The 22,322-nt window shown below is 35.0% G+C and overlaps 1 protein-coding gene across 2 annotated transcripts in view; it reads right to left on the reverse strand.

The window, feature by feature from the left end:
* Nucleotides 1-19,401, reverse strand: part of grm4 (glutamate receptor, metabotropic 4) — a 394,250-nt gene extending 374,849 nt beyond the window's left edge. Inside the window, exon 1 of one of the 2 annotated variants that reach the window (XM_056460431.1) lies at nucleotides 19,020-19,401. The gene's annotated coding sequence lies outside the window, so the exon portion shown is untranslated. The remainder of the gene's footprint in view (nucleotides 1-19,019) is intronic. The other variant, XM_056460429.1, reaches the window with a different exon arrangement.
* Between the last annotated feature and the right edge of the window lie 2,921 nt (nucleotides 19,402-22,322).

Consider the following 22,322-nt stretch of genomic DNA (forward strand, 5'->3'; position numbering starts at 1 on the left):
TTCTGAAAATGTACCCCTATATACATTTCTGGAAAGCACAGTTTGCAGTTTTTGTTTTTGCGAATCCTCCAGAGGCAGCTGTGTATGCTTTTTCAGATCTCAAATTTCTCTCGCCAGTGCCATTCGTGTCTGCTGTTCTTACGTAAATCCACCAGAGGCTGCTGTCGGCTGACTGTTTGACTGACTGACCCCCTTCTCTAAACCCAATCGACAGTTTCCAAAAAAAGAATTATGCAGAAAAAGAAAAGCCCTCGCCTGATTTTTACAACATTTTGAGATTTTACCACATTCTCACCCTGTTATTTACTTGTTTATTTTAGTTTTTGACTTCTGTTTTTGCCTTATCGAGATTTCTGGAACCGTTCTTCACCGGACTTGAACCCCGTCGCAGTAGTCAATTCTTTTCTGCATCTCAAGTCCGCCAACGCACATGGCGAGATACTGGACAAACTGGTAACAGTAAAAAAAAAAAGTCGTCCTTATGGAGGTAAACGATCAGCTGGCAAGCACTAAAAGGAACGGTGCCTTACCGTCCTGTAGCATTCATTTTCAAAACAAAATGCAGCAATACATACTTCTGGCTACATAATTTGCCATCTCCAGAAATGTATATAGGGCTACGTTTCCAGAATGACCCTGTGTTGTGTTTATGAAAAGAGAATTCAAAAGAATAGAGAATTTAGTCACTGAGTGAGTGCAAACTGAACAAAACCTTTTGAGTGGTTACAACTCTAAATGTATCTGATTGGCTGTTGCATTCATAAGCTTAAAGGAAATTGGAAAAGGTAAAATTGATGTCGCCATTGCTGTCCTACAGTTTATTGCTGAGGAAGCTGAAATTCAGATATGGAAATACTGACTGTTTGGTTTTTTGAAACAAGAGGTAAGTGGTCAACCAATCACAACACATTGTCACAGTGATCAATCCAAAACAGCATTTGCATAAAAGAGGCACTTTTCCAATATTTCAGCAACTGTGTGGACAAAAGTAAAAAAAGTGATTGTCTATACATGTTTCCATATTTATGTAGGCTTCAAAACATTTTTTTTTTGTTTAAACTTGATTTCAAGAGTTCACACTTAGCTGATGACTGATAATAAAGCTTGTTTGGTATGCAGTCCCGGGAGAGAAACCTGAGCTCAGAAGATCCTCGAGCTCTGGGCTCCTTCCCTTTAGCAGGGCGAGATGGGAGTTTGAACTCAGGTAGGTTCTCGATGAACTCCCCCGACTTATTTCTGGCTATTAACAGACAAATAAATGACTAAAAATAGATGTACGGCTTAATAGAGTGGGACTATGATGCCAATTTAGAATGTGATCCCCTTAAATTTAGTTTATAAATTAACTTCACATAATCCCAGCTCTAAATAATAACACTTTTAGGCCCAGTTTTACAAATAGGGCTTAGATTAAGCCAGGACTAGACCTTAGGTAAATTAGGCTATTGAAGCCACATTTATAAAAATGGCCTTAGAAAAATATATTACTGCTGTGCACCTGGAGACAAAAAAAAAAAATGACACTGACGTATTTTAAGACATCTCACAGCAAGTTATTTTGAGTTGAGGCAGCTCAAACATGCAATTTAATCTTGACTAGCCTTAAAACCTTGTTTGTGAAACCGGGCGTTAGACTTTCAATGTACACATTCCCACAGTAGATATTCTCGTTCATTCCTTCAATAGAAATCTGACACTTATAAAACATTTTGATTACCATTTCCATGCAGACGGTTTCAAATATTTAATTTGTATCATGTGATTTATTACCTCCTCTTAATTTGCCTGTCACCGTCTTTTTTATTTATTTATTTATTTTCCATAACTCAGTGTTCTGCCATATGACTAATGACCGTTTACACATCATTTATCACTGTGGGCACCCAATTTTTCCTTCTTTTTTTTCCTATTCATGCAAGACCTAAACCAAGCTCAGAGTGGAGTCGAGCAAACAAAGACCATTTAAGGTGAGACACTGCATGCAAAAAAAAAAGATCATGCACCTGTTAATATTAAGATTTTGTATTTTATATAGTGTATAATTTGTCACATTTCATACATTTTTGTCTGTTATTTGAACTACAATGCATATTTTTCTCCTCCTTCAGCACCTGCAAACGGCAATATCTGTTTTGTCGTTCCATAAAGGAAACCTGGAACTTGTGACGCACACATACAAAGCGTAACATCCAATCACACAGAGCATTGGCATTAACCCGTGTAATTTACTTTGAATGAAGTGACGTCAAGCATTGCAAAACTGAATTTTGGGTCTATCAAGTCACGCTATGTCTGTTGCTGAAGTTGCTGCAAAAGTTCAAGCACCAATGCAGGCATCAGCCAATCAGATCGATTTATGCAAATACTAATGCAGATCTTGTGCCACAGATCCTCTTACCCAAAACTCTACATGGCCCATTTGCGGTAATAGAACACACAGGAGCATTTTCTCTCAGAAAAGCAAAGTCTACTAAAGGAGGTTGAGCCTTCTCATAAATGGCTCCTAAACTCTATAAACGCCTTTCTATTAATATCAGGCCCAGACAGACTCTCTCAGATCAAAACTAAATTAAAAATGTTTATTTTTTTAAAGCACACACAAAATGCATCTCCTAACTGTAGGATGCGTGAGTGTGCTCCATGCAGGTGAGTGGGCTTGACAAACCACCCGTAGCACACACTCCTCCTGTCTTAACACACCAGGCACTTTATTAGAAATACTTCTATGTTGCATATGTTTCTTTCAATGTTTGTTTATATAAAAGACAAGATGAGCACAGACAAGATAGGGACCATTGGCCCCGCCCACTTGTCGCTTCATTTGCGCTCTTTAGAAACCTATGGGTGACTTCACAGACACTACGTCCATATTTTTTAGTCTATGGGAAAAGTAGTAGCACTTCTAAAGCTCTGCACGTGCCTTGCATGCTGACACCCAATCAGAAACAGCCCTAATGAGTTGGCTATGGGCAGAGTGCTGGACAATACCCTGCAAGCACCGCTCTGAAATGAAGCAATGGAAATCGTGCAAGCCAGACGACCGACTTCTCTGTTTCATACAGTCCATTGAGTTTCTCTGGGGGGTGGGGTACGATCTCGTGCCACAGATCCTCTTACCCAAAACACTACACGGCCCATTTGCAGTAATAGAACACACAGGAGCTTTTTCTCTGTGTACGCAGTGGATTGAGAAACACGGTCGGGGACGGCTTTTCCCCCCAGCCTTCCAGCAGTTGGCCTGGGTCTCCTAAAGCAGATGGTCTGGAATGGAGACACTCAATATGACCTAATATGTCTCATTACACATTTACACAATCACACGCCGAAGCGCTGAACTATTTTCTATTTAAATAGGCTGCGAGGACCCCTCTCTCTTAATGAATATCTAGGTCTTCTTGTTGAGTAAAAGTACCTAAACATCATTACGGCAAGATGAATCTAACTGAGAAGAAAATTGCTTGTTTTAGACTGAATATGAAAAGGCGTTCATTCGCAAAACCATTTTGAGTGCATAATGTCACGTATTTACGATGAAACAGGATAATCAAACAAAATATACACAGAAGGGATGTTAGTTTATCTATCAGGAAGTTATTAGGTTGGTAAAATGTGAGCATTTACAGCCAGGATGTATGGAAAACATTGACTTAATAGCTGTTTGACTTGCAGTTAATGTTAAGCAACAGCAAACACAACCTATATGCACGGTAGAAATGAAATAAATGAGAATTCAGTTTCAAAAAGTGAAATTCGGTTTACTAGAATATGTTTTACAACAAATAATGTTTCTTCATACTTCCCATACATACAATTCCTCTATTAGAATAGCTTTTAAAATTTGGTTTAGTATAAATATAGAAGCTGATAATTGTATTTTGTTAGATTATACATTATTTATTAGGTGACGGGTAATGCGGTGGTGCAGAGGGTAGCACGATCGCCTCATAGCTGGTTTGAGCCTCAGCTGGGTAAGTTGGCATTTCTGTGTGGAGTTTGCATGTTCTCCCTGTGTCCAGTCCAAAGACATGTGGTATATGTGAATTGGGTATGCTAAATTGGTCGCGGTGTGTGTGTGTGTGTGAATGAGTGTGTATGGATGTTTCCCAGTGATGGGTCGCAGCTAGAAGGGTATCCGCTGCATTAAACATATGCTGGATAAGTTGGCGGTTCATTTCACTGTGGCAACCCCAGATTAACAAAGGGACTAAGCCAAAAAGAAAATGAATGAATGAACGAATAATCGCTGAATGAGTATCGCTGTCGCCTCACAGCAAGAAGGTCGCTGGTTCGAGCCCGGCTGGGTCAGTTGGCATTTCTGTGTGGAGTTTGCATGCTCTCCCCGTGTTCATGTGGGTTTCCTCCGGGTGCTCCGGTTTCCCCCACAGTCCAAAGACATGTGCTGCAGGTGAATTGGGTAAGCTAAATTGTCCGTAGTGTATGCCCTGGACCTAAAAACTAGATGCGAAACACCAACATGGTGCGACTAAATACCAACTTCAATATAAATGGGCCTAGGAGTAAGTATACATTGTTGACTGAGTATGTTAAACTTTCTTATTGTAAAATGTAAATGCATTATACTGAAAAAATTGAAGATTTTCAATTTTAATTTAATGTTTTACTGCTTTAAATTAAATTTATTGTTTCTTTTTTTAATATACTAGCAATTTACTATCAAAAATGTTAACTTTTCTTCTTATTTCAGCAGAAGCTTACAAAACCCAAATCATGTGCACTCACACTGGTGCTGATAAACTGTAACCAGAACACCCTCGTGATAAAAGGGCAAATTTAGAATTCAATAAAGCAAACTAAATCACAATACTTTTATCTTCTTTTTTTGACAACACTTACTCCTGTGAAACATCTAACACACCTCTGACTGGCGCTGTCGTGCTGCAACTTACATCCCTTTAAATTTGCAAGGCCTGTTAATATTTGGGTAATGATCTTCATTTAAATTCCTCCGTGTCACAAGTTTGCAGCAGGCACTGAATTCACCCGGTCTGTGAAGGCGCAGGCAAAAAAATAAATAAATCGAGGCTCAAGATAACGTAAGAAAAGCAGAGGGAGAGTCTGCATCTGATAAAGTCATGCCACTCTGAACCGTACTGATGTGAAAAACAGATGTAGGCGATGACCCGCTATAGGCTATCAAACTACACTCAATACACTGTCTCCTCTTCGAGCCCTCGCTGCCACAGGGTGTCATCAGATAATGCGGGCAGAAAATCCATAAGCAGGAGCCTCTGACACCCCAGCAAATTGAGTCCCGATGCGTTTTTATGCTTAGTCAGTTGGTTTAAGTAATTAAGTCGTGATATCAGTCGAACTTCCTCAAGCAAAGGTTTTTGATCTTGGAGAAAGCCATTCAATCGGAAGCCAGCGATAGCCAGTCTGCTTAAAAAGACATTTTAACTGTCTTATCCACATATTAATCCTAATATTTATTTATTAGGATTAGCCCATGAGATTTCATTATCGAGGGGCTCCCACAAACAACAAAGACACAACAACACTCACCGGCCATTTTATTAGGTACACTTGTCTAACTGCTTGTTAACGCAAATGTATAATCGACCAATCACATGGCAGCAACTCAAAGCATTTAGGCATGTAGACATGGTTAAGACGATCTGCTGCAGTTCAAACAGAGCATCAGAATGAGGAAGAACGGTGATTTAAGTTTTTTAAGAGAATGTGGCGTGATTGTTGGTGCCAGACTGGCTGCTCTGAGTATTTCAGAAACTGCTGATCTACTGGTATTTTCACGCACAACCATCTCTAGGGTTTACAGAGAATGGTCAGAAAAAAATAAAATATCCAGTGAGAGGCAGTTCTGTGGGCCCAAATGCCTTGGTGATGCTGGAGGAGAATGGATAGACTGGTTCGAGCTAATAGAAAGGCAACAGTAACTCGTTAAGCACTTGTTACAACTGAGGTATGCAGAAGAGCATCTCTGAACAAACTTCACGTCCAACCTTGAGGTAGATGGGCTACAGCAGCAAAAGACCACACCAGGTGTCACTCCTGTCAGCTAAGAACAAGAAACTGAGGCTACAATTCACACAGGTTCACCAAAATTGGACAATAGAAGATTGGAAAAACATTGCCTGGTCTGATGAGTCTCGATTTCTGCTGCAACATTGGGATGGTAGGGTCAGAATTTGGCATAATTTAACATAAAAGCATTGATCCTACCTGCCTTGTATCAACGGTTCAGGCTTGTGGTAGTGGTGTAATGGTGTGGGGGATATTTTCTTGGCACAATTTGGTCCCATCAGTACCAATTGAGCATCGTGTCAATGCCACAGACTACCCCAACAGAGTATTGTTGCTGACCATGTCCATCCTTTTATGACCACAGTTTACCGATCTTATGATGGCTACTTCCAGCAAGATGACGCGTGAATCATGTGAATAACGTGTGAATCATCTCAGACTGGTTTCTTGAACATGACACCGAGTTCACTGTACTCAAATGACCTCGACAGTTAACAGAACTCAATCCAATGTAGCACATTTGGGATGTGGTGCAACGAAAATATTTCCAGTACCTTGCTGAATCTATGCCACGAAGGATTAAGGTAGTTCTGAAGGCAAAAGTAGGTTCAAACTGGTACTAGTAAGGTGTACCTAATAAAGTGGCAGGTGAGTGTACATAATTTTGTAAATTATGTAAAATATCTAATAATGGCAGGAAAATTATTCAAAATGAATGCATTTTTTAAACATAAAACTCTTCTGCCAATATATTTTTTTTCTTTTTTTTACATGTGGAAAAAACAAATGTGCAGAACATAGGGCTGGGCGATGTGGCAAAAATGCGATCTCGATAATTATTTTCCATATTGAACGATAATGATACATATCTCGATATAAGTTGTTAATGCTTCTAGATTTTAAAGAGTACCCCAACAATGACTGAAGCCACAAAAATTAGGTGGTCTATTAAATGGCATAACATATTTTCGGCGGCCAAAACTTTGATGCACCTCTAGGGCCCTCTCATACACATGCGGCTATAAGGCACAAGGCATGATTGGCGTGATTTGTTGCTATTTTCAGACCGGCTAAATAGACCATTGACCACAGTTATAGGATGTGGCTATAACTAAGTTTTTTTTGCTGGAAATTAAAACTTAATTGAACTTAGAAAAAGAAATAGCTTTGAAATAAATCTTTGCACTTAAATGAAATTAAATATATAGGCTAATGGATTTCTTCAGCGAAGTGAATTTTCCCCGTTTGCTTAGGCTACTCCACGAAAGTAAAGAAGAAAAGAGTCAAAGTAAAGAGAAAGTAAAGAGGCTGAATGGAGGAGGCTCGTTCTTTATCCTCGTGCTGCAGATGGTCTGTTTAACTGTTTTCTCGCTAGTGAAGTGTTCATTTTTTATGCTTACAAAGTACGCCATGTGAATAGCAAATGTGCCATGGCGTTACACAACTGAATCTTAAAAGGAGTAGGAGATGAGATTCTGATTGGTTTAATGCAAGTCATGCTCAAAACACACCCATAACTCATTAAAAAAATAAGCACAACCCTGTTAGACCATGCGCCAGGGTGTAAACTGTATTTTTCCATCCTTAAAATAGCAAAAGGGGATTCGGACATTCCCTTAATGCTTTTGCGTCATGCGCTGTAGACTTTAGATCGTTAAAATAGAGCCCCTAATATCAACACACTTTTAGATTTCCATTGTTGTACATTTCTGTGTGATTGGCTCTTAGATCAATAAAAAGTCTAGAGCTTCATCGTTATTAACATAAATTTTATCGCGATTCGATATAATATCGTTTATCGGTCCAGCCCTAGCAGAACATCCTAGTAAACTAGATAGTTTGAAGAAAAATGTATTGTTGCCGTAAATAAATAACATAATTAAATTAAATACATATGAATATAAGCTAAAGCCAATTAAATACATTGTACATTAAAAACAAATCTACAAGGTCTGGTAAGTATTGTATTAAGCAAAGCAAGATTTTGAAGCAGACTGATAAACAGCCTTACGATAAAAGGTATGAGTTGAGAAGTTTGTAACAAACACTGAACAGAAACAATTCAGAGGCTGATAGAATATAATTCTTGCACAATTGGCTTTGCAGAACACGATTAATATGGGACATCAAAGAACAGAATCAAGTCATAAGCTATTTTTATAAGATATTTAACAGTTCACAGATTTCCCTTTGACATACAACTGTAAGCTTTATTATTCACATAAATAGAAAAAGGAAGTGGTCCCAATATTAAGCCTTGGTACGCACCTCTTTGTCGAAAAGCAAATGTAGATTTATTCACATTAAGGACAATAAATAGTCTTCTATTGCAATAATATGAGTTAAACCACAGCGTTTCTTCTTAGAACAATGCCATGTAATTAATCTAAAAGTAAATAACAATCAGTCAAAGCAAAAGCTCTAATTCCACCTGTGAATTTACCGTTATCAGCAGCTGAAAACATGTTATAAGACAATTTAATTAATGCAAGAGTTATGGAATAATTACTTCAGAAACTACATTGAGATGATGATAAAGTGTCATTAATGCTTCATTTGAGAGTAGTTCATAGATTATTTATTCAAAAACCTGGCACAGATATTACATATACTGTAGGTCTATATGTATTACAATCAACATTTTTCCACATTCAAACTGCGATAGACAGTACATGTCTGAGTTTTGGCTCTGAGCAGCAGGAAACAGATTTAAAAATACAACATTCATTGCAACAGACTGAATTCCCACATCATATCATATCACAGTATGATCCCTGACTGCTGCATTGGAATAAAGTAGGCCTGCCATTAACCACCCTCAGCAATGTTAAAAATACACTCATTATCATTTCGTATAAAATGTAAAAATCCTCCATTTATTTATCAAGATTTCGGATTCGAAAAGAAGCATCGTTATACTAATTTCTGGTAACGATTTTCCGCTGAAACTCCAACATCAGAAGTCAATCTGAATTACATTTAATCTGAATCTAATTGCAGTGCCATTATCAGTTTCGGCTCACCACTATTGCTCATAAGCAAAGCCAAATAAGAGCAAAGCTTTATGGGTTTCTGCAAGTCTATTTCACACTACTGCTTCTACATGTAAGCTATTTTAATGTTTTAATTCATTCATTCATTCATTCATTCATTCATTCATTCATTCATTCATTCATTCATTCATTCCTTCATTCAATCGTTCGTTCGTTCGTTCATTCGTTCATTCAATCATTCATTCAGCTTTTCTTAAATTATAAAAACATTTTTAAATAACTGTTTCTATATTAATGTCGTCAAACTGTTCTTTTTATCCTGTAATTCAAAGCTAAACTTTCAGCATCAGTGAATCCAAACTGATTTTAATATTATGATTTGTACCAAAAGAAACTGTTTTAAATATTGAAACATTTTTAGAAACTGCAATATATTACAAATACTGCATTAAAAGTATTAGTTAAGAGAAACTGCATAAGTTTTTGTCATCAGATCTCTCTATACTGTAACTGGTGTAAAACAGCAGAAGGATCCCTAACCCACTTGATATGGTTGTGTCCTAAATTACAAGAACTTGGGGAAAATATATATTTGAATGCTTCTCTAAAGCCGTCCAACAAAATCTTGAATCATGTCCTCTTATAGCTGTTCTTGAGATATTTAGTAACTTAGAGATGAAATATGAAAGACAAGCCATGTTATTTGGTATGGTAAATTGTCAAAAGGGTGATTTTGAGAATGTGGAAAACTGAATCTGTACCCAAGTTTTGTATGTGGGGAAGAGATCTCGTAAACATGCTTGCTTTGTAGAGGTTTGGAGAGATTTATCAACAATGATAAATTTTAAATATTTGATAAAACATGGGGACAGATTTTACAACACCTTAAATAATTGGAAGAAAAGCAAGCATAACCAATGACCCCTGTCAATAACATAGTAATTAAAGCTTGAGAGCAATTGATATTTACTATTCATAATCAATAATGTTTTTAATAATGTGCCCAGACAATAAAACTATAGTCAGGTACTTTTTCTTATGCATTATCTGACCAGCTAAATTATATTTTGCTTTCGTGTACATTTGTCCCTCTGTGTTCTGTCATAGGTTAGTATTTTTATGTATTATTATTTTATTGTATTGTATTTTTTTTCTATATTTTGTTGTAATTTTGTAAAATACAAAAAAAAAAAACATAAATACATGTTTAAAAAAGTACCAGTAAAATTAAATATACATTGCCATATATATATATATATATATATATATATATATATATATATATATATATATATATATATATATATATATATATATATATATATATATATGGCAATGTATATTTAATCACTTATTTTACAAATAAACAATAAATATATAATTATTATTTACATAAATAAAAAAAGGAAGTGGTCCCAATATTAAGCCTTGGGACACCTCTTTATCAATAAGCAAATTCAGATTTATTCCCATTAAAAACAATAATTTGTCTTCTATTGTGATGATATGAGTTAAACTACAAAACATTGGTTTAGTTTACAAACAAACAATAAATATATATACAAAGATGTACACAATTTACAATTGTGTATATGCTCAACAATAATTACAAACAGTCAAGTGTATTACAGTTTCAATGAAAATACGAAGAAGAATTTTATTATATTAAGCATTTACTGATTTTTACAATTGTTCTGCCACAAATTTCAGAAATATTATGTTCGTATGATATGGTCGAAAAAACAGCAATTTTTGCAGTAGTTTAACAAATTCTAGACTATTATGAAATTTTATATGCAGTACGTGAAATCCATATTGTAATTTGAATGTGTTGCCATATAGCAGATTTCAAAATGGGGACATGCAGTGAGAAACACTTTGGTTCCTTTACAATTTTTTTTTTTTTTTTTTTTTTTTTTTTTTTTTACAGTTTTCACTGTCTGTACTGTTTTCTATACACTTATGAATAAACTATAACGAAACCTGTATCATATATTCTAAACAGCAATATTGAATAATTGTTTATTGAATGATGTGTATCTTGTGTGCTGGTGATCGAAAGCAATGTTCCTGTGGTATTTGTATGATAAAAGGATTATGTGAATCAATGATCCTACAAATGCAGGACTTCTTTAAAGAAATGAATCCAACATGCAGAGTTTTGCACACTGGAGAGCCTGGTGAGTTCTGAAAACTGACATCAGAGTTCTGAAATTTGTGGCAAAACGATTGTAAAAAACTTTAATACATTATACATAATACATTATACATAATACATATAAACTAATTATATATATATATATATATATATATCAGTGCTTCCCACAGGTTTGAAATATACTTGCGTTGGTATACGGATTGAAACACACCTTTTATCTACATCACATAAATAGTTAACTATATGCAACAAACAAAACTTAATGTCATTTCTAACAATATTTTTTTTTTATCAACTTTTTGTCTTTTTTCAACTTTTTCTTTTCAATGGGTTAAAGTAAAAAAAGACTGTTGAAATAAAAAAAAACATTTCTCTATTTGTCTCTTACGCTATTTTACTCATAAACGCTATTAAATATTCTTAGATGTATAAAAGATGTAATATATTGAGCATCAAATTAATAAAATATACAGCAAATGACAAAATAAATGACAGAAAAAGAAAAAAAAACAATTAGTTAAACTACAAAACCAAATCCCGGACATTTTAGTAGCTAGATTTAGAAACCCCGGCCACACACAAAAAGGTGCGGGTCTTCGTGGGTCTGCAGAGCACGTAAGATTGTCTAGCGCACAGAACGAGCAGTATGAAATGGGCAAAGAAGAGAAGATTTTCCACTACTTAATCGCTTGCGGATGATTAAGTAGTGGAAAATCTTTCCTCCTTTAACCATTTCATACTCCTTGTTCTGGGCGCTAGACAATCTTACGTGGTCTGCAGACAAAAGGATGATAATAGTAAGTATATATATATATATATATATATATATATATATATATATATATATATATGTCACAAATTTTTGGCCGGCCGTTAATATATGGGGGGCGGCCCATGTGTGGAAACTGTATATATATATATATATATATATATATATATATATATATATATATATATATATATATATATATATATATATATATATATATATATATATATATATATATATATATATATATATATATATATATATATATATATATATATATACACACACACATAAAATAATTAAAAATAATGTATATAAATATAAATTATTATACATTATAAAACTTTAACCAAAACATTAACCAAGTCCTTTGTTTCTTTATGAAGAAACAGTTATAATCCAAAAAGAGGCATCATTATAATGATTTCTGGTAGTGTTCATCTGCCAAACCTCCGCTATCAGCAGTCAATCAGAATTATATTTAATCTGAATCTAATTGCAGTGCCATTATTGGTTTGTGCTCATCACCATTACTCATAAATAAACTCAAATAAGAGCAAAGCTATATGGGTCTCTGCCAATCCATTTCACACCACAGAAATAACATGAATTGCTTGTAATATGAGGACTGAATCAAATGGAATCTTTTAATGTAGGTATTTAGGTGCTAACAAACAGCTTTTGGCCATCTGTCAGCAGTCGATAACTATATTCAGTTGCAAATAACGACAAACATTGACAGTCTGCCATGTATGATCATTCAAAACATATTTCACATATTTCCATTCAACGGATGAAGAACAGAAAGGTGACGGTAGGGTGAAGAGAAGAAACTTTATGACTTATTTAGTTTCTGTGTTGTCCGCCACTCTCGATGCAGGTAAACAACGTTAACCGATCCAGACTCTCAATCTGGAGAAACTCAGGGTCAAATGGCATTTACAGAGCAGGAGTCCTAAAGAAACTTATAAATAATGTATAAATCCCAGAGTTGTTTCTTTCTCTACATGCCGCTGCGTGATCAGACTCGCAAGAAGCGCAAAACGCACATTTCATCAATTAAAGGCCAGAGAAAAGAACGAAATTTGTCACAGGACAAAAGTTTACAAGTTGGCAAAGCACCAGTTTTCCTGACTTCCCTATCGGCGTGATGGAAAAGTTCATTAGCTCATTCAATTATGTAATAGAGCCATCTTGGCGTAGTCGGAAATCGGCAGAGCTTAGCGTTCCAAGCGCTTTCCATTGCTTTAAAAGCTTCTCCAGACTAATGAAGTCTACAGAAGTGACGTCATACATCACAAGGCCATGCTAGACTTCTGTGTTTGTCAAACCCAAGGCCACAGAAAACTCTTCTTGCAGTGGCAAAACAGGTTTGTAGCTCTCACAAAGGTAGAAGTTGAGAAGTACGTTTTTTCAGAGAACAATATAAAATATTCACTCCCTCACTCATTATCCTTTGGCTTAGTCCCTGATTTAGCAGGTGTCAACCCAGCACTGGGAAACCAATATAAAATACAAACTGCAAAATTTCATCTGCACAACATGATTAATATGTGACTTTCAAGCAAGTTCAAAAATCAGCCATACACCACAATATTTAACAGTGTTCACTGTATTACTGTATGCACAGAAGAATAATTTTTTTCAAAAAGCAATATAAGAACTAGGGCCCGATCATATCGTACTTTGTGTTTGGAGTGATTTGTTGCTATTTTCAGACCAATGCAACCCTAATTTTCACGTTTTGCACCATGTTGTTTAAATAGCAAATCCATTTGCGCCCCTTTGGGAACTCATGGGAGTGGTGGTCTAAAAAGTCGGTGCATTAAGGTGCATTGTTGGCGTGTTGCTATTTTGAGAAACTGAAATAGACCACACCATTGACCATCTAAAAGGTTGTCTAAAGTCCAGAGCAGAGCGCGTAAGTTGTGCACCTATGTGGGTCCAAACGCTTACACATTTCTTAATACACACAGGATGTATAGCAATACGCAAATATCTTTACATGTAAAAAAATTCAAAAGGATTAAAATGTTACAAAAAATATAATTTTCTACATAAATATTAAAACCACTGCCTCCATGCCTCATCTCAGGGGCTTTTTTTTTAGTTTATTCAATTATACAATTAGCATTTTTATAATGCTATTATTATTATTATTTATGATATGCATATTTATATTTGTTTTAATAAAAACCAGTTTAGATTTGTCTACCTGTTGGGTTTTGGAGACGTATGCATCATCATATGGGCCATAATAATGTGTTTGGATATAACTGTTTTTTTGACCACACTTCGTTATTATTGTTTATTTATTCATTTGCTGGAAATTAGAACTGATTTTAGAAATAGTTTTGAAACAAATATTTGCGCTTAAACTAAATTAAATATGTAGGCTAATGGATGTCTTCAGCTTCAGTGCGTAAAACACCGTTTCCTTATTCATTAAAGTAAAGGAGTAAAGCGTAAACGTAAAGAGAAAGAGAAAGTAAAGATGCTGAATGGAGGAGGCTCGTTCTTTAACCTCATGTTTTCTTGCTAGTTAAGCATTCAGTTTTTCCACTTATAATAGTGAATGCACCATGGCGTAACACAACTGACCCTTAAAGGGAAGTGGAGATGAGACTCTGATTGGTTTAATGCACGTTATGCTCAAAACTTACTCTCATTAAGAGAATAAGTTAGACCATGCACCAGGGTGCAACATGCATTTTTCCATCCTTAAAATACCAAAAGTGGGCAAAAGATTCGGACATGCCCTTAATGCTTTTTAGATTTTAGATTTAACTTTCTGCAGGGAACCAAATATGATAATATAAGCACTAAATTATTATTTAGAAGAATACTGAAATCAAACCAGGTCTAGACACATTAATTACAAGGCATCTGCATAAAGTTTAACATTACAGTTTTTAAAATTTTAAGTAAATTGTTTACATAAATAGAAGAAAGCCCACCCAGGCTCATTATTGATACGTACCGCTATATACATTTCTGGGGAGCGCCAAAAATACATCCCAGGAGGTACTTTTTTGCAGTTTTTGTTTTTCATGAATCCGCCAGAGGCTGCGGTGTACGCCTTTTCAGATCTCAAATTTCTCTCGCTAGTGCCATTCGCACCTGCTGTTCTCACGTAAATCCACCAGAGGACGCTGCCACTTTCCACTTTTCTCCTTCCCTAAATGCAATCGACAGTGTTTTCAAAAGCAATCCAGAAAAAAGATAAGTCCTTGGACTCAAACCCCGTCGACACAGCCAACTCTGCTCCAGGTCACAAATCCACTGACGTATGCGGTGAGCCACTGGACAAACTGGCCGTCCACACGGAGGTAAGCAGCCATACATTGCTCTGGTTACATAATTCGCAATCTCCAAAAATCTATATGGGGGTGTTTTCAGAATGAGCCTGTGTTGAAAAGAGAAATGGTCCCAATATTGAGCCTTGGGGAATGCCTCGCTCATTCTGTTTTATTCCCATTCAGAACAACACATTAAACCACAGTTAAACCACAAAACAGCTTTTTTGTAAGATCAGTGGCATGTAATAAAAGTAAATAATGATCAACTTAATCAAGCCTAACACACCAGAGATTGGTGTTCCAAATGCTTTTCATTGCTTTTATATTCTTCTAATGAAGTCTACAGAAGTGACAATATTCAGAGGCCATACACAAGACGTTAAATTGGGTTTACTGTAGGGCTGCACAATATATCGTTTCAGCATAGATATCGCAATAAGTCCATCTGCAATAGTCACACAGCAAAGTTATGCAATGGTGAGTCTGTTGAGGAGGAGCTAAAGAATTGTATTTAATTATTCTATTTATACAGAATTTATATGATTTATGGAAAAAAAAATTGTAGTGCAAATATCTGTATTTTATAGAAAAAAAAGATTTATTTTCTAAAGACTCTTAATTTAGCCTTATTTGTCCTGAAAATGAAAACAAAACAATAATTTTACTCAATTAAGAATTTATTTGATATTTGGACAAAAAACAAGACAAAGAAAAAAAGAAAAGCATTTTGTGCATTGCGACGATTCAATTTCTGTACCTGAATGCTGCTCCGAAACACAAAAACCCGTCAAATAGGGCTAATCCAACTATCTCATGAAACTGTATTCATATCTCAACATTTAATGGCAGAAAAATGAAATATGGCAATATCGGTTTTTTCTAAACATATAGTGCAATTTTCTCAATAAACAATACAAGAACCAGTTAGAATTAAATTTCTGCAGAGAACCAAAATGATCACATAAGTACTAAATTACACAGAAGTCACTCTTAAAGAAAACTGCATATAACCAAGGTCTAGACACTATGACAGTGTCATCAGCATCAAGTTGATTATTACCATTTTGAAAAGTAAATTATTTTCATAAATAGGAAAAAAAAAAAAAGAAGTGGTCCCAATATTGAGCCTTGGGGCACACCTTGCAAATTTATTCATGTTGATAATGTGTTAACTGTATAGTGACATTTTCTGCTTAGTCCCTTAATAATCTGGGGTCGCCACAGCGGAATGAACCGCCAACTTATCCAGCATTTTTTTTATGCAGCGGATGCCCTTACAGCTGCAACCCATCACTGGGAAACACATACACACTTATTCACACACACAAACACTACAGACAATTTAGCCTACCCAATTCACCTGTACCACATGTCTTTGGACTGTGGGGGAAACTGGAGCACCCGGAGAAAACCATGCGAACGCAGGGAGCCAGCCGAGGCTTGAACCAGCGACCTTCTTGCTGTGAGGCGACAGCACTACCTACTGCACCACTGCGTCGCCACTTGTAATTTATTTAAACGTAAATACTAGTAAACTAAATCAAAAGTCTAATTCACCAGAGCTCAGCATTTCAAGTGATTTTCTTTGCTCTACATGCTTCTAATCAAGTTTTCAGAAGCGACTTCCTACTGCACTACATCTTAGACCTCTGTGCTTCCTCATGTTGTCCAACCCGAGGCCACAGAAAACTCTTTTTTGCAGTGGCAAAACAGGGAAATGCAGCACTCGGTGCTTTATGATCAATGGGTTTGTAGCTCTCACAAAGACCCAGCGAGTGAGTCATTGCTGCGACAGCCTCTCCATACTACAAAAGTCACTGCACTCCATCACACATTGTTATAACACATCATGTAGGTGTATTCTTTTGTATTACATAGCTGATTCATTAGACATGACAATACCATGCCATACGGTATTGTGGTACAAAGTTACAAGTCAAGGCATCGAGACTTCAGTGCAGCCTTCAGACTGACACCTCCCAGCTCGTTATTTTTTACAGGTGTTTCATTTAACTTGTCTCTGGCAATTTTCAGAGGTAATTACAGAGACGTTTAGAGAGCAAGATGTACTGTTAATGCCAAAACATCCATTAATGGCATTAAGGCATTTGGAGAAGTTGATACAAACCCATCTAACATGCCAACTAAACTGGCCCATCTGGTCCAGATGGCCTGAAGGTTTGACATCTGCAAGGCTGATAAAAATCTTTGCTTCCTCCAGACCTCCATGGGGCTATATCTGGGTCAATGACATGATGCTCATTTTTTAGCATTTATTAAATTATGAAATGATGAATTATGATGTAAACCGTATAAATCAGATTTCTATGAACATGGCTTCATGTTATATTTTTAATTCTTGTGGTGCTTTAAATTTCTAGATAGTGCTATTGCGCAATAATATTGTATTTTTGAACAAAAGATGAACATTTAAATGAAAAAAACATTCAATTATAACATACTATTATATATGATAACTTTACAAGAATTATGTTTGTCTATCAATTTCATCTATTAATTTCATATATACAGCAAAATTCTATTTTTAATAAGAAGCTATACAATATTATTTTTGTGCATATACATTAGATTAGTCAGTACCGAAGCCAAATCTGGAGCTTATCTAACAAAATAATATGCGATAACTGTCCAAAAACTAGTACACCCAAATTTATATGTTATAGAAAAAATATTAAATACAAATTTAAAAAGAAGAAAAATCAAGAGAAGCAAAAAAAAATAAAAATAATAATGAAAATTGTTGAAATTTTGTATTTTTTTTGCAATATTTTGCTTGAATTTAATTGCATTATCTTTCAATTTCTAAATATGTTTGGTGGCTAAATTATTAATTTGATAAATATACCTGCTTAATAAATCTGTTTTGTTTAAATGCACCAAAACACATTGCCTATATTTACTTAGAAATGGATCAAAATATTCATTTTCAAAATGGGGTGTACTCAATTCTGCTGAGCACTGCATGTATAGAAATCAGTATTAAAAATGAAGCACATAAGATCTATAATCATCCACAAATCATAAGAATTGGCCCCAATATTGAGCCTTGGGGCACACAATCAGATTAATTCCCATTCCGAACATTTTATTTTATTTTTTTGAAGCATATAATATCTATAATCATCCATAAATCATTACAAAATCGGCATAATTTTTAATCTACATTTTTAAAAGATGTCTCATCTCATCTCTTAGTTACATCATAGACCCATTTTATTATATCCATCTCTGCAAGTGACTAAAAAAATTCGTGTTGTCAGACAGAATGAAAAAACCCATTCCCCATTAAAATATTCTCATCGCGAGGAAAGCCATCTATCCAACTTGTCAACATTTTCCTCCAGTAAACCTTAATGAAACATTCAGTCCAGACAGGTGATTAGCATATGAATCAGTGATATGCATTCATTCAAAGAGGCGTTGATGCATAACAGTAGAACCTGTTGTATAGAACAAAGTGACGGGCACAACTTCACACTGCTGAAGAGAGAAAGAGAGGGAGAGAGAATGAGAGAGAGAGAGTGGGGGAGAGAGAGAGCAATGCAGAAATACAGCATACGATCAGAGAAAAGTCATATTTGCAAAAAGTGCCGCACTAAAACCCAACACATGTGCAATCAATTCTATTCAAAACCTCTCAGAAACACCGTGCATCTTTCGGAAAACCAACAAATAGCGCAATTACACACCAACCATCCAACATCGACGAAATGAACCGCGCGATGCGATGCGTTTCCCGCAAGATGTTCAAAGTTGACCCATTTCCACGCACTCACCTTCTCGTTTCTCCAGCCGCTTTTATGCTAAACACCTCCAGTACGATCAGCTAAACACAGTCGATTCTTGTGGTTTTCTGCTTTCGCATTTGATGCACGGTGGCCAGCGATTCGACAAACTCCATTCCCCGCGTACGGAAATCACGCGCAAATCCCCCAAAGCGCGAAACCAAGTGGGAAAAGCTGTTGCGCTGTCCAGTCAAAGTGGTGCTGAAATGATCTCTGAGTCGAAGTACTTTCCATTTCTCCGAGTTTCCCCGCGTCCGCTCGTTCAATACGGGCAAATATTGTCTGAGCTCATACCTGAAGAGATAGTAGGACCGCGCTGAGCAGAACTGGAGAGCAGAGCCGTGCTGAGATGTAGGCAGTGCTCTTCAGTCGAAGCATTGCGTTCAACGCCCACATAACCCACTCTATTTGATCACACACTCACTCGCATACACGCACGCACACACACATGCAGAACATACACTGACTGATGAACGAGCTTTCGTGCTGATTTCTTTAATAAACATGACTGATTTTTTTAATAAACATATCTGCATTTGTGCGGGCTTAAAATCCTGTAAGGATGCTTTTTTTTGATAAAGCCTGCAGCTCTTGTTAAAATTCCTACTGGAATTCAAATTGGGAGTTTACTCATCATTTAACTAATCTAAAATGGTACAGAAAGTATAAACGTGCTTCCGTGTGTGTTTTTTCTGCAGGACAACATATTAATTGGTTAACTATACTGTATATTAACTTAGATGTTTAAAAATGTCATTCAGTAAAATAAACTTATTGTATAAAGATTTATTATTAAAGCTATCCACTAAATTATAACAAAAACATTTTAAATGTTTTGAAATAATGCATATTGTAATATTATAAAGATGTTTTCTAAAGATAATACTTCTAAGCATTTAAAAAAAAGTATGGCATCTTCAAAATGACAATAAAAGATTTGTTTTGAATATTTAAAGACTAGTTAAATGATGATTATCTTTATAACTTGAAATTAGTTGAGAAAAGACTTATGTCTGGCTTTAGAAAAAAATATTTTACAGCAATTATTATTATTATTATTATTATTATTATTATTATTATTATTATTATTATTATTATTAAAAGTAGTAGTAGTAGTAGTAGTAGTAGTAGTAGTAGTAGTATTTTTATAACCTTAATTTTACCAGGAAAGACACATTGAGATTAAAAATCTCTTTTACAAGAGCATCCTGGCCAAGATTAGGCAGTACACATGTCACATGAGTCTGACAAACAACAAACAAAAACAAATAACAGTAAACATGAAACACACATTGACAAACAAACTATTTAAAACATCTACAAGCCTGTGTTTCAATTTCTAAATCATTTATACTCTCTCATTTATAAAAGCATTTAGTGAAATTAATCCTTTAAACTGCAACTTTGTTTGTAGATTATTCCATGTAAGAGATACTGTGTATTTAAAAGCCTTTTCCCCATTTCAGTCCGCAGTAGGAACAGACAGTAAATAAATATCCTGTGACTAAAGGCCATAGCTAAGGACAGGTTTTTTACAAATGTAATTCTGGAGATGATGGGAGAAAACCCAATATAGATTTGTAAACAAACATATCCCAATGCTTGAGCCTACAAATGGACAAAGCAGACCAATACTCTAGTATACAACACACAACGATGAGTGAGGGATATAAAGTTATAAATCTTGGTGCACCATGGTAAACAGTATAACATCACCGTAGTCCAATATCGACATAAATGTTGCTTCAACCAGAAAGGCAGTTCCTAACTGTAAAATAGCAGCCTAAAATCACTTTTAATTTTGTTCACCAATTGCTTAATGCGAGAACTAAAAGAAAAAGTATCATCAATTAAAATTCTAAGATATTTATCTCTGCACCATGAGCAGAAGTAATAGAACCTAGCTTTTGCTTGGTTTGTTTTGAATTTGAAAATGACATAAGTTTAAAACTAGTTTTAACTCAGATAAATTATGTTGAAGTACATTAAAAGCAATCTGTAGTTGAGAAAGGGCAAGATTGAGTGTAGATGCAGCTGTGTATATGACTGTATCATCAGCGTAATATAATAATTTTTTAATATTTTGATCAATATTATTTATATATAAATCAGAATTACTAGCCCCCCTTTTAATTTTTCCCAAATGATGTTTAACAGAGCAATGAAATTTTCACAGTATGTCTGATAATATTTTTCTTCTGGAGAAAGTCTTATTTGTTTTATTTTGGCTAGAATAAAAGCAGTTTTAATTTTTTTAAAAGCCATTTTAAGGTCAAAATTATTAGCCCCTTTAAGCTATATATATATTTCAATAGTCTACAGAACAAACCATTGATATACAATAACTTGCCTAATTACCAAATCCTGCCTAGTTAACCTAAGTAACCTAGTTAAGCCTTTAAATGTCACTTTAAGCTGTATAGAAGTGTTTTGAAAAATGTATAATCAAATAGTATTTACTGTCATCATGACAAAGATAAAATAAATCAGTTATTAGAAATGAGTTATTAAAACTATTATGTTTAGAAATGTGCTGAAAAAAAATCTTCTCTCTGTTAAACAGAAATTGGGAAAAAAAACAGGGGGGCTAATAATTCAGGGGTGCTAATAATTCTGACTTCAACTGTATAGTAAAAAGAAGAGGGCCTAGGACTAAACCCTGTGGAACTCCTTTAATTACGTTCAAAGTACTAGAAACAAGGCCATCCATTGCACACATTGATTTCAATTTGTGAGATAATTTTTAAACCAATTAATAACATGATCAGATAATCAGCAATACTCCTGACATGGATCTTAAAATATTCTGGCTGTTCTCATTTCATAATATTAGTTTGGTTAGAATGCAGCACTGCAAGGATTAACGGTGCTCAAATACATACTGTGAAATAATGGAGTAAAATAGCCCAAGCTTTAAAATTATCATTCAAAATGGAGGATGCATCACTCTATGTAAATACTTGCGTTGTTGGTTAATTGTATGTTGTATTTTTAATGCTTATATTTACTGTTTGTATTTTTCTTTAAATATCTGTACACTAAAAATCCTCGCCTTAATTTTTAAGCTGAATGACATTAACGTTATGAGTCTATTGAATTTATATTCTGTTAAACTGACTTAAAACAGCTCACGTAACTCATAAAATTAATTAAGAACATGATTAACTTTTAAGTTTAATATGTTATAATGAAGAAAGACTTTTCATATAATGAAAACTTTTAAATCAAATAATTTTTTACAGTGTACTTTCATCCTTGCTTTGTTATTCTACAATTATTAACTAATAAAATGAC

This window comes from Danio aesculapii, chromosome 6 (assembly GCF_903798145.1).
Source record: "Danio aesculapii chromosome 6, fDanAes4.1, whole genome shotgun sequence".
NCBI classification, from domain to species: Eukaryota; Metazoa; Chordata; class Actinopteri; order Cypriniformes; family Danionidae; genus Danio; species Danio aesculapii.